We start from the raw sequence: 17,353 nt of genomic DNA, 5'->3' as shown, positions 1-17,353 counted from the left end.
CTAACTGCACCCATAGTTTCTAGGTACAAGGTATTCTTATATATTAATGTTAAATTTTAAGTGTGATGTATGTTACACAGTAGGTAAACTGAAATCTCAAATGTGTTTAAGGTCCAACTTGGCATATGTTGAGCTTATTTATCCTATTTAATTAAGAAGTATATCAGGAAATATAAACATTTAATTCAGGAAATATAACCATTTCAAAATTTGGAAAACACACAAGAAGGAAATAGTTTTGCTTATGTTTTTGGCAATTGAAAATGAATTACATACCAATAATTTCCTCTACTTAGTTGATTTTAATATTTTAAGAAAATTGCCTGGAGTATTTCATACTTTTACAAGATAGTTTGACTTCCAATTTAAAGCTATATTTGAGGACGAAGAAAATGTATTATTTTATTTTCTCTGAAGATGATCTTAAATTTTTCATTGCTATAATTCTGCTCTATGTGACTCCTTGCCCATTTCCACATAACACCATCCCTTTTTAACTCCTTTGGTGAGACTTTGGTGTTTCATCTAAAATATTAGTAGAAGATTATTATCAGTGTCAGAAGTGACTCCTTATAAAGACCATATTGAAATTTGTGTAGGTAGGTCCAACGTATTGTCAGAGACCCTGACACAAGCCCCAGTTAAGACCCCTTTAGTCATCCTGTGTCTGTGCTTCTGATTAATCATATGGGCACAATGAAGAGTCAGGCATTTGTTTATTGACTCCTGTTCAGAACTATAAGCATTTCAAATATAGATGCATAGTCACAAATTAAAATTATTTCTAAGGGTACATTATTATTTATGTCAGATTATGTATTTTAACAGAAGAAGAAAGTTAGGAATCCTATCATTTACTGTACACTCATAATTTATAAAGTGCAATTAAAAAATAAGTATGAATGGGCTTCCCTGGTGGCGCAGTCGTTGAGAGTCGGCCTGCCGATGCAGGGGACGCGGGTTTGTGCCCCAGTCCGGGAGGATCCCACGTGCCGCGGAGCGGCTAAGCCCGTGAGCCATGGCCGCTGAGCCTGCGCGTCCGGAGCCTGTGCTCCACAGCGGGAGAGGCCGCAGCAGTGAGAGGCCCGCGTACCGCAAAAAATAAATAAATAAATAAAAAATAAAAATAGGTATGAATGATTTTAAGTCTGTATCCTAGTAGTCACTTGGGAGTTTATAGTCCCAATCCAGTGATAGTCCCATCTTTTTAGGCATTCTGGAAAACCTCTTTAGGAAGTAGCTTTATGGTTTGTGGTATATTTTATTGACTCATCTGGTAGTGCTGGACTTTTATACTTTAAATTAGGATTTCATGTGAGAAAAAAGATGGAGCTTATTTGGAACCAAAACTCATGAAAAATGTAAGTGATGGAATCGGGCCATGCCATTTTTAGCCCCCAATAGTCTGTGTTTTTCATAGCTCTAAGATTGATTTTTGTTTCTGCATGGCTCACATATTTGCAAGAAAATACAGTAAAAGAGGTTTTCCAAATTTTTTGGTGATGGAACAAATAGACCCTCTCCCAAGATATCCATTTTAAAGAGCAGCTCTCCTTTGATGGAGTAAATTTAGGCATGTTTATTAAAAAAGCAAGTATTGATAGTTACATTTTATATTTTCACATAGGAAAAATAAGAGGGTTTCAGATTGGGCTGGGGCATAATCTGGCTTCGAGGATTCCCCAGGGCTTGTCAGAGTTCTGCAAGACAACCAGAGGTGCTACCACAAAATTGTTATCAATAGCTTTATTTATTTATTTTTTTTGGAAGCTATCTCTTGTGTTTTATTTCTTTATTATTTATTTTTATTGGAGTATAGTTGCTTTACAATGTTGTGTTAGTTTCTGCTGTACAAAGAAGTGAATCAGCTGTATGTATACATATATCCCCTCCCTCTTGGACCTCCCTCCCCTTATCCCCCATCCCACCCATCTAGGTCATCACAGAGCACGGAGCTGAGCTCCCTGTGCTATACAGCAGGTCCCCACTAGCTATGTATTTTACACATGTTAGTATATTTATGTCAGTCCTACTCTCCCTATTCATCCCACGCTCCCCAACCCCCTGTGTCCACATGTCTGTTTGTACTTCTGCGTCTCGTTCAGCTGTACCAAACCCTCTTACACTGTTGGTGGGAATGTAAATTGATACAGCCACTATGGAGAACAGTATGGACATTCATTAAAAAACTAAATATAGAACTTCCATATCCATAGCTTCTAAAAAAATTTTTTGAGAGACAAAGTGCCTTTTCCTGTGATCTTCTAACTTGGTTCTTACCCTTATTAAATGAACTTTTACATTGTTACTTGGATTTTTGAGCCTGGGTATTATTTAGGCTTAAACAATCAACATAAGCTAATAATTCCCTGTTTCCCTTACTATTTTAGTAGGCAAGAACTGGGCATTTGTCCAACAAAGAAAATGCTGATTATAAATCAAAAAACTGAAGAAATATGTCCCAATTTTTCAGTTGCTGCCTTAAATTGGGAGGCGGAACAACAAAAGTGACATCTTAAAATGGAGTCTAAATGTTTGTAGAACAAAAAGTGAGTTCCTTCTAGAGAGCCTGTGAAACCAGCTATAACTGGATAGCTATAATTTTGTGGAGTTTATTTCCATGGAAAGTTGGAACTTCTCTCGAAACCCTTTTTAATTACATATCTTCAGGAAGGGCTTCTTTGTCTCTTGGGGCTGGGCCCATATAGACTTGAACTTGGAAATTTCGAGTCATAGTTCCTTTTTAAGTGTTATTTAAGGTAGTTATTGATCCCCGTGTTTCTTTTTCTTTCTAAACTAATGTTTTAGTATAATAATTGAGGCTTCATGTAATGCATATATTGTTAAAATCCTTAATAAATAAAATCAAATGAGGCATCATTTCCAAATTCATACATTTGTTTAATATATATTTATTTAGTGTCTTTTTGGTTTGGACACAATGCTAAAAGTTAGAGCTATAACTGTAAAACAACAATGAACAGATTTCATGCCCTGGTAGATCTCATAGTTTATCAAAGTCAAGAAATTATTTCAGAGAATTATGATCCTAGTGTAAGACATACATCTCAGGTTTATCTAAATTGTCATATATAGATAAAGAAAGCCAATGGTATTATCATCAATATTACCGTCTTTGACATAGACATTTATAATAATAAAGCATACATGTAAATATTAATTTTGAAGAATGATTTTCATTATTATTGTATATTATGATTGTATAACACTGTATGTAGTTTCGATAGGAGCCAGCTCTATGACTTAATTATCATTTCAGAAATTTAATTCATACCCATAATTTTTGCTTCTTTAAGCAAAAGAAAAAATACCTACAGTATCGCCCATTTGTTTGTTTTGTTTCTCCCAATAGAAACAGGAAACACTTTATTTTTACAAAATTGAAGCCAGCATTTTATACTTAATTAATTGCTTCTTTGATAATCAATATTCTAATTAATTACTTTTATTAACGTTGTGTGTGCATAGATACTACTTTTATTCCCTACTGATATGCTGTATACTTCAGGCAAATATATTTTTCTTAACCATGTCTCTTGAAAAATAAGGATCCAGAAACCTCTGAAGCAAATCCAATTTTTAAGCACCATAAACATTAAGGATTAGGGAAGGTATCTAGTGAAACTGACTTGACCACTTTATTTATTTTAGATTTTATTTTATTATTGATTGATTTTATTTATTTTTGGCTGTGTTGGGTCTTTAGTTGTGGCACGTGGGATCTTCGCTGAGGCACATGGGATCTTTCATTGCAGTGCACGGTCTCTTCGTTTCCGCATGCGGGCTTCTCTCTAGTTGTGGTGTAAGGTTTTTTTCTCTTCTCTAGTTGTGGCACGCAGGCTCCAGGGTGCGTGGGCTCTGCGGTTGTGGCGCGGGTTCCAGAGCATGTGGGCTCTGTAGTTTGCAGCACTCAGGCTCTCTTGTTGAGGTGTGTGAGCTCAGTAGTTGTGGCGTGTGGGCTTAGTTGCCCTGCGGCATGTGGGATCTTAGTTCCCCGACTAGGGATCAAACTCATGTCCCCTGAATTGTAAGGCGGATTCTTTACCACTGGACCCCCAGGGAAGTCCCTTGACCATTTTAAACAGTAAATTAATATAAAATGATTGTTTAATAAAACCAGTTAGAACCTCATGTGAATTCCTTGTTTAACCAATGAAAAATATTTAACTGATAAAGAATATTTTTCTCATTGCACTTCCAATTTCATACAGACATAAAATTATAGTTTTTTTCCACATATTTTGTGTTTTAATCTGAATACATTATGAGTTGTTTTTAGAAAGGAGCAAAGTTTTGTAAAAATAAATCTTTTATCTTTTATACTTAAATCAGGGATTAGAGTTGATTTCAATATATAATGTTAGATATATTAAAGTTTGTGAAGTTAGCAGTATATATAACATTTGTTAAATGAAAACATTTTTTGTTTGGCTTAATAAACAAAAAACATTTTTGTTTAGTTATTAGAACCACATTTAAACCACATTTAACCACATTTTAAATAAGATTTTTCGATTTAAAATAAATACTCCCTTATTTAATAATGTTATCTATGTATAGAGTTTCTTTCTTCAGTATCTATGAAAGCACTTTACTAATAATCTTTACATGCAAGAAAAATATCTAAAATTAAGATAGAGATCAGAAAAATATCATGATGAATGCCACGGAGCAACTAAGCCCGTGCACCACAACTTCTGAGCCTGCACTCTACAGCCCGCGAGCCACAACTACTGAGCCTGCGTGCCACAACTACTGAGGCCTGCATGCCTAGAGCCTGTGCTCTGCAGCAAGAGAAGCCACCGCCATGAGAAGCCCGCGCACTACAACAGAGAGTAGCCCCCACTCGCCACAACTAGAGAAGGCCCGCGTGCAGCAGCAAAGACTCAATGCAGCCAAAAATAAATAAATAAATAAATTTATTAAATAAAAAATCATGATGAATATTTTATGGAGTATAGACTTGAGAAGCAGTATGTCACATCCAAATTTGTTTGACTTTATATATATAGTTAGAAGTAGCATGACATTGACCATCAATACAAGAAGTATTGTGTGCTATTAGGTTCTTTAAGTGAAAATGCAATTTTTTTAGTTTTTATGAATGGCAGTGTAAGGGCTGATAAATACGAAACATGCTGATAATCATAAGCTCATGATGAAGGAATTATATGTTATGAATAGAAAATAAATATAGGAAATAAATGGTAATTCTAGATATGGCATTGTAGAAATAAATAGAAAAATAGATTATTTCCCCTGAAAAATTTGACTGATAAAAAAATAGATATGCTTTATCTCAAAATTATTTGATTATATAAATGGGGTGACTGCTTTTCATGAAAAGAAACAAGCACAACAAACCCATGTAAATATTGAATGGCAGTTAAAATGTATGTCTTTTTTTCCCTTGAGTATATGATTCTAGAATAGTCAAAGGTATTTTCAGTGGTGATCTTGTGGATATAATTAGCATGTTGATAACTGACAAAATCCATCATCAAATCTACATTTTAGTTTTCATTGGTTACTATAATTAATAAATAGGGCTTCCCTGGTGGCGCAGTGGTTGAGAGTCCGCCTGCGGATGAAGGGAACACGGGTTCGTGCCCCAGTCCGGGAAGATCCCACATGCCGCGGAGCGGCTGGGCCCGTGAGCCATGGCCACTGAGCCTGCGCGTCCGGAGCCTATGCTCCGCAACGGGAGAGGAAAAAATAAATGTATTTGCTAGGTTTTATGTAACTTCTTCTGTCAAGACATTTCCGAGGTGCCAACCTGGTATGATAGCAGTCATTGGATTAATACTTATGTCTGATTAAAAATGATTTGGGCCTGGATTCTGATTTACACAGTTGATATCTGGAAACAGATTAGGGTAAAACTGAAAAACATCATGAGAAAAATAAGATACTAGAAGATTTAAAGGAGAAAATTCGTTGTTATGGCTTGCTAATAAAAGTTATGATTCGGGGTATAGTATTTGCTTTGTCTTTGAAGAATAAAAAAGTATGCAATTGAAAATATGAAGCTAGAAATACGCTTTTGAGAGTTGTCTTCATTGAAGGCATAGTTAAAATCTCATGATTAGGAAAAAATGGACCAAGAAAGGATAAAGGCGACTCTATCCAGGGTATGCAGCTTGCCTCCTGTATACAAGGCATGAAACTTGCATTATTCCATTTCATTTTATCAGCTTGACTGTGATGCAGGTTTTATTTCCACTTATTATAGATGAATAACCTGAGGCTCACGCAGGCTATGTAAAGTGTCAGAAATTCCAAAAGTTTATGATAGAGTGCAGATCAAGGAATTGATCCGATGGGACTGATTTGAAAGTCCATACTCTTAGGAAGAAGAGAAAACATGTATGTGGAAGATATAATAACAAGCAGGGCAAAAGCAGGGCCAAAGAAGATGCAGAAGATGCTACATATCTGCTCTGTTTTGAACTTAATTATTTCCTTTTCTTGAGTAAATCTCATTTGCTACCAAGGAAATATTTATTACAGGGACAAATATGACAGCCTAAAATTGAATCGTTTTCTTGAAGAGTAAGATCATTGCCCTTAGATTATATAGCGTGAGTTAATCCTGTAGTATTGATAAATAGGAGCACCCACCTTGTTATTTACTATGAATGATACCCTCAGTGAGTCACTCCTAACTCATTTCATGTTCTCCTTGCCCTTCAGACACCTCAGGTGAAACGTATCAGCCGTGTTTGTAGGATTGCCATGTCTGTGTTTGCAGGTAGGAGAAAACATGCTCCCTTGTAAGATAAAGGCACAGGAAGATCTCTAGGGAGAACTTTATCCTGAAGGGCAGAGTAGATGGTGATTAAGTCATGAGGCTTTGTACTACAGGTTCAAATCTTTGTCAGCACTTACCGGAGAAGTGACTTGGGAAATGGCTAACAGTTACATAATGATACCTACCACTTACTGAGTTCCTACTACGTGCTGAGCAATCCAACGCGTACTGTACTCTGATTTTCTCGAATCCATACAACAACCCTTTAAAGTAGCTATTACACCTTTCATTTTGCAGTGAGGGAAACATATTAACGGAAGTTTAAAGTAGGTCTGTTCAACTCCAAATTACTTACTGTTACTCACTGTTGTCTATCTTTTCTCCAAACTACGGCAAATTTGTTTCTTGACCCTTCTCATTCACTTACATTCCTTCCATCTTCATGAGAACCTGGCTCAATGGAATATCTGTCCCACCACTCGTGTGACCTCAGCATCTCCTTTTGGTTCCTTCCCATCAACATCTAAGACTCAAGTCTATCTAAGATGTTTCCTTTCATTCTTAGGCAAACTTTGTCGCTGGTAGATTCCCTCAAAACTTGTTTACTCCTCAGACCTCAGTTGAATACAATCTGCTGTCTGCCCCCATCACTCCAGGGAAATAAGCAGCTTATGCAAATTTCAAACAATGAGTTTTTACTAAATCATATAAACCCTAGAGTTTATTTCACCTGAGTATTCTTCTTAGCAGCATGTCACACTTTTGACCATGCTCTTCTTATCAATCTACACAAAACACTGGTTTACTGATGGGCATTGAATTTAGTTTACATGTGTTTGAATCTCTGTTCCATCTCTTAATTGTAAAATTCTAGACAATGTTTTATATTTTTTTTTTGGAAAATTCATAGGGATCTATTTGGAAGAGACAAAACGTATATACACAAAAATATGTTGGCACACATGGAATTAAAAATAAGAAGCAGTGGAAAGTGACTGGTGTCTGCTTCAGATTGGATTCACAGGGAGGACTTTCCTGAAGAGGATGTACTTAGGCTGATACATGATAAGGAACCCTGGGGTGATAATTGCAGGCCAGTCAGAAGGAACAAGCTTGCTGTTTCTGAGGAATCAAAAGGCTTGTGTGTCTAGAGAAGACCCAGCAAATAAGAGAGTGATAAGACATGAGTGGGAGAGATAAGCTGGTGTTAGAAGATGTAGGGTTTTCTAAACAAAGGTAAGGAATCCATATTTTAGTCTAAATGTAAAAGAAAAAGAGTGCAGAGTTTTAAACAGAGAATAAAGAGCCTTAATTAGAGTTTTAAATGCTTGCCTTTGCTATGTATATAACTAACTCTGTAGGAGCAGTTGATCAAAAAGACTCAGTAGGAAGCTGGGTCTCATTTGGTTATAAATCTGAAATTCTTGAGGGAGAACAAGACTGGGTATAGAGATCTCTATTTTATTATTTTTTTTTTTATGCAGTACGCGGGCCTCTCACTGCTGTGGCCTCTCCCTTTGCGGAGCACAGGCTCCGGATGCGCAGGCTCAGCGGCCATGGCTCACGGGCCCAGCCGCTCTGTGGCATGTGGGATCTTCCCGGACCGGGGCACGAACCCGTGTTCTCTGCATCGGCAGGTGGACTCTCAACCACTGCGCCACCAGGGAAGCCCTAGAGATCTCTATTTTATATCAAGGAAAAATCAAACAAAAAACACTTAGCTCAACCGTGTGTGAGCAACTAAAGCATTCAATCCTGATGAATTCTACTCTATCTACTATCTGCACTTATGAATTAAGATTGGAAGGTTGTAACCAGTTCCCCTGACCCAATGTTAGTGGGGATCCTCACCCCATTCACTGATGAAATTCTTTGAAATTCACCAATATTGGTGAATTCATTAATAAACAATTCAAAAAGTTTTCATGAATAGTTCAAGGGATTTTTCTCATAGTGATTTATGGTTGTTATAAGGATTAACATGAAAGCAGCTAGTGCAACATTTAGAACATCGTAGGTGCTTCTGGTATGGATAGATATAGATTTATATATTTATATCAATATTTATATATAGATATATATTAGGTATATAAGATGGATATGTATTAGATATATATTTTTATATACATATAGATGATATAGATACAGATATACAGACATGACCATAGGCATAGACATGTGCATATAATAGTTAGAGATGGCCCAGGATTTTAATTGAGATTCTTTTGCATTTTTTTCCATCTTTATTCTATCATAATTCAAGTTAGTTTTAGATCTCAACTTTATGTAAGCTGAGAATTTGATCATAATTCTTGAAATTTCATATTGATTCATAGTGTTCACTTACCCAATCTTTTATCTCAAACAATACATGAAAATCTTACTATTTGTGTGCGTTAATCCCATCTCACAGATAGCTTCTTATCTTGAAAATTCAAGGCCCTTGAAAGATGTGAAGATGTATGAATATGTCATTAGGGCTTTCTCTTGGCTGAAAAGGACCCTAACCAAGGAGAAAGTGTAATATTGAATTTCCAGAATATGAACATGCTTTGTCTATTGTCAATCCAAAGTTCTGGAAAAATAAGTACAAGAAAGGGAGTTACAAAGTGGCTCTGAAACTTCCCCAAATTCAGACCACACAAACATTTTTACAAATCTGATTGCCTCATATTTATAATGTTACAAGCATTTATTAAAAACCTTGAAATATTAGAGATGGGTAAATCATTCAATGCAATATAGGAATCTCGGCTTCCATAAGCAAACTGGAAGGCATATGGCACTACATGTATTTGTTTAATTGTATGGCAAAAAATACCCCAAACTAGTATATATATAGAATAAGGTTAACTTGAGAAATACTTGCACAATGATAGACAAAGAATTAATGCTTACCATAAAAATAAAAAATATGCACATATGCTTATCATAAAAATAACAAATGCAAACTAATTAAAAGACAAATAACCAGTAATGTTGGCTAAAGTACATGGGGAGTACTTTAAACAAGGGGAGTCTAAATGGCCAGCAACATATGAAAAGATGCTTAATCTTAGTAATCAGAGAAATACAAATTAAACTAATACAGCAAGTTAGTTTGACAAAAATTTAAAAAGGAATAGCATGTAGTGATGGGAGAATTCTCATTCTATGGATGGAGTAGAAATTTGGGAGATCTTTGGAAGTAAACTGGGAATTGGCATAAAAAAATCTGTCAATAGCTCTTAAAATTTAAAATACCATAATATTTGACCCAGAAATCCCATATTTTAAAATGACCTTATAGAAATAAATAGCCAAAGCATAACATATATGCAATAATTTTTACTACCAGGATTTTTTATGTGTATGGATTTTATTATATTTATAGCAGCAAAAAGAAAAATAATAACAATCATAAATGGCAGAGTTGTTTAGTAATTATATCAAATCTGAATTAGATGCATACTTATTTAATGAGAAAAAAGGCCGTTATATTTTTAAGCTCAGAAATTTATATAAATTTTAAAAATTTATGCATAAATGTGTATAACAGCCTTTATTGTAAACAACTGTAACGAAGCATGCATGCATGTGTACACATTTTTATATATATCCATATGAGAATTCATGAAAGTATGGAAAAATACACTTCGTGCTGTTATTGTTGGTTAATTCAGTATGGTGGAAGGAGATTAGGAACATTTGCCTTACACTTTGAATGGATTTGCTAGCTAAATAAACGTGCTACTAAATAAGCATGCTAAATAAACATGTGCTACTTTCATAATTTATATAGATAATACATTTTTTAAATAAAATATAAATTGTTTTTTAATGGAATAAATGCAGTAGTGTTACTCAAGTTTTAGAAGAAATATGTTGGTACTGTTTTCTGTCTTGTCTAGCTGCAGCCTAAATTTCCAATCTTGCTTTTTCAAACTCACTTTCATCATAAATGGTGTTTTTGGATATTTCTCTGATCCATGGTATCTCATTTCTAATTCAAGGTTTAAACAACTGAAGTATAGAGTTTATGCTCCACAGAGCCCTAATATGGCTTAGAATTAGAATATGTAGCCATTTGGCAGACGAAACAAACACAAGCCTACTTTCTTTTTAAGAAATGAGAATTGTATCATTTTAGTAGAAGACTTTTGTTTTCTTGCAAGTTTCTCTGCTTTCTCTGAATATTACAAAACACTGCAACATAATCAAACAACCAAACAATGCTTATTTATCTTCTTAATATACCAGTGCTCTACTAGCCAATGTATCAGAGAAATTAGGCAGCCATTATCCCTTTATCCCTGCTGCTCAGAAACTAATAAAAACACATTAATAATAAAGTATAGTTAAATATAATGGGTCATGTAACAAGATAAAGCAATAGAAAAAGTAAACACTATACAGTTAAATACACACCTTCATAAATTCTCATCTAAATACACACCTTCATAAATTCTCATCTAAATACACACCTTCATAAATTCTCATCATTGAGACTGGTCTGGCTGCAGAAAGAGCCAAAGTTATGATTAGGGAAAAGAGAATGAACGAAGTTAAAACACAGCAAAGACATCTAGATTATATAGAGCTGTGTAAGGATCTTCTATTGAATGGTTGATTTTTTTTTTAATAAATTTATTTTTATTTTTGGCTGCATTGGGTCTTCGTTGCTGCACGCGGGCTTTCTCTAGTTGCAGTGAGCAGGGGCTACTCTTCGTTGTGGTGCGCGGGCTTCTCATTGCGGTAGCTTCTCTTGTTGCAGAGCACGGGCTCTAGGCGTGTGGGCTCAGTAGTTGTGGCTCGCAGGCTCTAGAGCGCAGGTTCAGTAGTTGTGGCGCATGGGCTTAGTTGCTCCGCGGCATGTGAGATCTTCCTGGACCAGAGCTTGAACCCGTGTCCCCTGCATTGGCAGGAGGATTCTTAACCACTGCGCCACCAGGGAAGTCCCTAAATGATTGATTCTTACATAAAGAAATATGCTGAGGATGTCAACTCTTTAAAAAAAAACCAAAGCAAAATAACACACACAAAAAAACTTCAGAAAGTAAATATATAAACAACACCTACATTCTCTGTGGGACAGAGTCAAGTAAACAGAATTAACCATTGTCTAGAAGTGTCCTAGTTGCCCTAGATTTTATAGATGGATGTATCCCTTGACAGCAAAAAAGACATACAACAGTAGGTAAGACCCATTCTCTTGAGGTTAAAGGACAGGGAACACTATGTTCAGTTAGAGGAATATGACAGAATGGTAAAAATCCCAGTCACCTAGCAATTATTTGAAAAAATCCAAGTCAAAATCCCACTGTTGTTAGCCAGTTCTCAATGGGTCTCACCTTTTTTTACATTTCTGTGAGCAGAATCGTTGATTGCTTTTGTTCCTCCCATTTTAAGTATGTTTGTATAGCAAAAAGCCTTGAAGTTAAAGATAGTGTCTCCCTCTAGAGCAAAGAACAGGCATGCTTATTGTCTGGGATAATAAAGATAATAACTCCTATAAGAGGAAGTAAAGACTATTCTCTATTAAAGATTATTCCCTATTATGAAAGATCTCGGTTCCCTAAGCCTAGTGTTCCTTCCTCTGAGGACACCCATCGGGGTCCATTTATGTTTCCCTGTGGGACCCGGGACAAGGGAAACTGAGGCAGATATGCTGCTCTGCTGCTTACTGTGCTCTGCGTAGTAAGTCCTTTGTCTTTGACCCAGGAGCCTCATGTGTTCCCCCAGCCTCTATGAAATTTGGCAGGTTAACTTGCAAGCTTGCAAGGATAAAACCTCTGACTCTTCACAGATTTTGATACTATTGGTGACAAGGACGGGGCAATTACAGACATGGCTTTTTTTTTTTTTTTTTTGCGGTACTCACATCCTATGTGCTGTGAGATTTTGCTCCTCCAAGGAGTTTAGACAATTGGCATGTGGTGAAGATTACCATAGAAAGGGCCAAGGCTGAGATTCCATTTATTCAAGAATATAAGTAGAAGGGATATAAGAAAACTTCTCTGTTCAGTTAAATTCATAGAAAAAGAGAGAACTGAGCTTCTCTCTGGATCCAGTGTTTTGTTTTGTTTTTTTTTGTGGTACGCAGGCCTCTCACTGTTGTGGCCTCTCCCGTTGCGGAGCACAGGCTCCGGATACGCAGGCTCAGCGGCCATGGCTCACGGGCGCAGCCGCTCCGCGGCATGTGGGATCTTCCCGGACCGGGGCACGAACCCGTGTTCTCTGCATCGGCAGGCGGACTCTCAACCACTACACCACCAGGGAAGCCCCAGACATGGCTTTTTGAAAAAGGAAGGTTGAGGGCATTGTCACACAAATAAGGGGATTCTATAGAAATTGGCGGGAATCAGTAGTGAACATCTTGTATTTTACAGAAGTATTTGTTTACAGTGGGTTGGAAACTTTAGAAAGAAAGAGAGAGAGAGAGAAAAGGGTGAGGGAAGAGAGGGTGGGAAGGAAGGGAGGGAGGAAGAGATGGAGGGAGAGAGGGTGGAGAGCCCTTTACCATTATGGTTTTTGATTCACAGCTTTAAGGAAGTCTTTTAAATTCAAAAATGTATGTAGATTGTTATAACAAGAAGATTTTGGGGTTTGATAAATCCAGTGCTGTTGTAATTTTGGTTAATAAATGGTTTGCTTAACATATATGGTTTTAAGATTGTCTTTGCTTAAAATATTTTGACTCTACCAATTAATAGATGTGTAAGTTCAGCTTTAGGCTTTTCATTATTTCTAATTAACCGATTGACCTAGATAACCCTTCCCAATAAAATTTGACTTTTTATTTTAAAATGTGTTAGCAAAGCCATTCGATCTCTCAGCATATCATTTCAAATCTATATGATTTGCAGCCAAGTCGTATTATGTGGGCCCTTCTATGATCTTTCTCTTTCTCTATAGGAAGTCCCAAATCAAGAGATTTATGGTAAGTTTAGGATAATTTAAAATAAATGGTGAAGAAATCCTGACTTACTTAAGTAACAAATATATATGGAAAACTTGGTAAGGTAAGCAATATTATTATAATTTTGCAGAACTTCTGTGACTTTAATGATTAAAGACTGGGAAATATCTTAAATTGACATTTTGGCTCTTACAGTGTCAAAGGCTACATTTTAAAGGGGTCTCAGCGAAATCTGTCAAAAAAATAAAGTACGTGATTGAAAAGAACAGTGAACATATTCATGTGCGGGGTTTCATACTGAGTCTTTTCAAATTCTGTGACTTATTTGAGCTTCCTTTTTTTAAAAAGTGTCCTTTGGTTAACATTCATTAGCTGTACCCTGCTGATAACAAGAAATAAATTTAATAGGCAGCTGGGTGAGTATGAATGTAGCAGAGTTGAAATTGCCCTGACTGGTGATCCAAAGACTTATTTTTCTATAGCACCACTACTTATTAAACATGTTACCAAATAAAATGTATATTAAAATTATCTTCAAATCCTTTTGTATTATTATTGGGTGTCCAGTATCCCTGTGCACTGAAGTATTGGTTGGTAATATGTGTGTGTACATATATATGCATGTATCTATACATATGTTGTATATATGTGTGTATATAACTATACACATACATACGCATGTATATAATGCACATACAAACACACAAAATCATTTATAACATGAATCTTTGGAGCTCAGTATTCAATCCATCAGCACTGAATTGATCCTAATCCGTAATCTTATACTGGAAAAAATTGAGTGACATGGGAAAAAGTAAGTGTATTTAAAAACATAGTTTAAATAAAAATGCATGGTTTTCTAGCTTAGTTGAATTCATAGTACTATTTATCAGTCCTCTCTAGTAACATCAGGTCCCATACTCTTTAGAGACTTTTCCAAACATTTGTTTCCTTATTAAAAAATTCTACAAATCTATCCACTTCATTCTTAAATCTGCATCTATATAATACTTTCCCCTTCTAATATCCTATAGTGAAGACTGAGGTGTATGTACACCATCCAATTCCCAGCTCACGAAAAGTATTCTATTTATCATATCCTCTTTTTCCTCTAATGGAATCACTACCTCTCTACCAGTTTCTTTCTGTTATACTGTAACCTATTCAAGTCTCTGGCTCTTAAATGACTTCTGATGCCTTTTTTCTTTCCATCTCAGGCACACATCTTGGAAGAATAGTTTTCATGTCCCCACCCACGATTCACAGGTCAGTGCAGTCTAGCAACTACACCGACTCTACTGGCAAAGCAGACAATGACCTGATTGCTAACTTCAGTGGGAAGTTCTCTTTGTCTTACTTGAAGTTTCAAGTGAGTTTGACACTCTTTCTTTTTAAATATTCTGAAGCCACAGATGCCATAACAGTATGTTCTGATTCTTCTCCTACTTCTCTTTTTATTCTCTTAGTTAAAAAAAAAAATGATCCTCCTTGTCTTTCCCTTAGACATCAATGTCTTTGTGACCAATCCTTCAAAATATTTTTTATTTAGCATTAACAACCCTTGTATAATTTTGACCCAACCTTTTCAGTAATAGCTACTACATCTCTCTTTCTAACCCAGACCACTCATATTAATGTTTATGGAGCTTAGTAGGTACATATTAAATAATTTACTAAATATTGACCTAGATTTCTGAGAAACGTTTCAAGTACATCATTTTATGAATTCAACTAATCATATTTTCCCTGAATTTGTTATTTTTCTTGAGTGTTCTTTTCAGTGGCTCTAATTCCCAAACAGAAGCTTAGAGTCATGCCAGAACCTTCCCCAATTAGTTTCCCTATGTCAAATTAATTATCGAGTCCTGTCAATGACTCTTCCTTGCTATTTATCAAGTCTATTATTCTTTTCTTTTAAATGTTAACTCAGTCTCTCATCAGCTGTCTTGCAAACTGTTTCATACCCTCCTGATTCTAGCCTTGCCCTTGCCTTCTGCTTTATTCTTTCCATTGCCACCAAAGTGATTCCTCTAAACTACAAACCTTAGCCTGATTCTCCTGCTTACAATGCTTATGACCCCTGATTTCTTACACTGTGAAAGCCTAAGTTACCTTACAAAACCTGTTTTTGTTATGATCTCTATCTAAATCTCTTGCTTCATCTCTTTTAAACTTATTTTGTGTTTTAGTAGATATTTTGTATACCCATTCCTTTCATCTAGGAACAGTTTCACACACACACACACACACACACACACACACACACACACTTTGTATTCCTCATCTGCCTGGCATGGATAGCTTGAAAAGCTTCTCCATATTCATCCATAGAGTTAATTACTACCATATTTGTGACAGTGCTATACATTGTACGTGTTTCTTACTATTGAATTTACTCTGTTGAACTGCCATGTATTTGTGTCCATATTTGTTTGATTACCATAGTGTTCTAGAAGCTGCTTCATGCAAAGAGCATCTTATTCTGTCATGCATCTTCAGTGACTGGTAGGAAGGGACTCAAGAAATGTATGGTGAATAAATAAGTGGATAAGCCTTTATGTTTGTGAGGAATGATACGATACTTTACTAATGTAGAAAGGTGACGAATCATCATCCAAATATACACTAATACGATTTCATGAAGAGTTGTGAGCATACTACAAAGAACCTGAACTCTCTTTGCTTCCAGATTAGTGTGTAGACATGCTTCCCAGTTGGCTCTGTCATATTATCTATGACAAAAAGACTCTCTGTAAATTAAGATATAAGGTGTTATTGAACACATAGACAATGCCCATATTATGAAAGGATTTTATTAAATTTTTTTCTTTTAATGCAGCCGTTAGAACTCAGGAGCTTTTTTCTATGGAAGTAGTATTGTGAACTGTTAATTTTTCCAAGCTGGTCTCCAAAGGCAATTCTACCCATAAAATATCTGATTATAATGACGAGTTCTTTTTCAATTGTACTTAACCATTATTCTGAAACAAGTATGTTCAAAAACACACATTTCCCCCTTCTGAAGACTCTCCGTCTCCCACCAAAGTGTTCTTTAATCAGAATACTGAATCTTAGGCAAAAAACAGGATGTGGATTTGAGGTTTTTATGTTTCAATAGATTATCTACATTTTTGTAATAGTGTTTTCATGCACTTGAAAAGGTAACCATCTAGCCTTAGCCCATGACATTTATACTGCCATTATATCCTGTACACTGCGGTAGATACTGTAGAAGAAACACAAAGGTCTAAGACACTGGCTAGGTTTTAAGGACATTAGAAAAAATAGGGAACTCAGTGTCCCCACTTTCCTGTCACATAAAAAACTCAGTAAGTATGGCTGGGGAAATGTGGGCTGAGGGTATTTCATATGGGTTCTTGAATGTCATGCTAAGAGGTTTACCCCCAAATAGGATGCATTAAGATGTCAGTAAAACCTTTGGATATGCACTTTAGGAAGTTTGGGCTTGACATGTACACACTGCTATATTTAAAATGGATAACCAACAAGGAGCTACTGTATATAGCACAGGGAACTTTGCTCAATATTATCTAACAACCTAAATGGGAAAAGAATTTGAAAAAGAATAGATACAAGTATATGTGTAACTGAATCACTTTGCCGTACACCTGAAACTAACGCAACATTGTTAATCAACTATAGTCCAATGTAAAATAAAAAGT

The sequence above is a fragment of the Pseudorca crassidens genome, chromosome 4, assembly GCF_039906515.1.
Source record: "Pseudorca crassidens isolate mPseCra1 chromosome 4, mPseCra1.hap1, whole genome shotgun sequence".
Lineage (NCBI taxonomy): Eukaryota > Metazoa > Chordata > Mammalia > Artiodactyla > Delphinidae > Pseudorca > Pseudorca crassidens.
Note: the sequence above shows the minus strand (reverse complement) of the source record.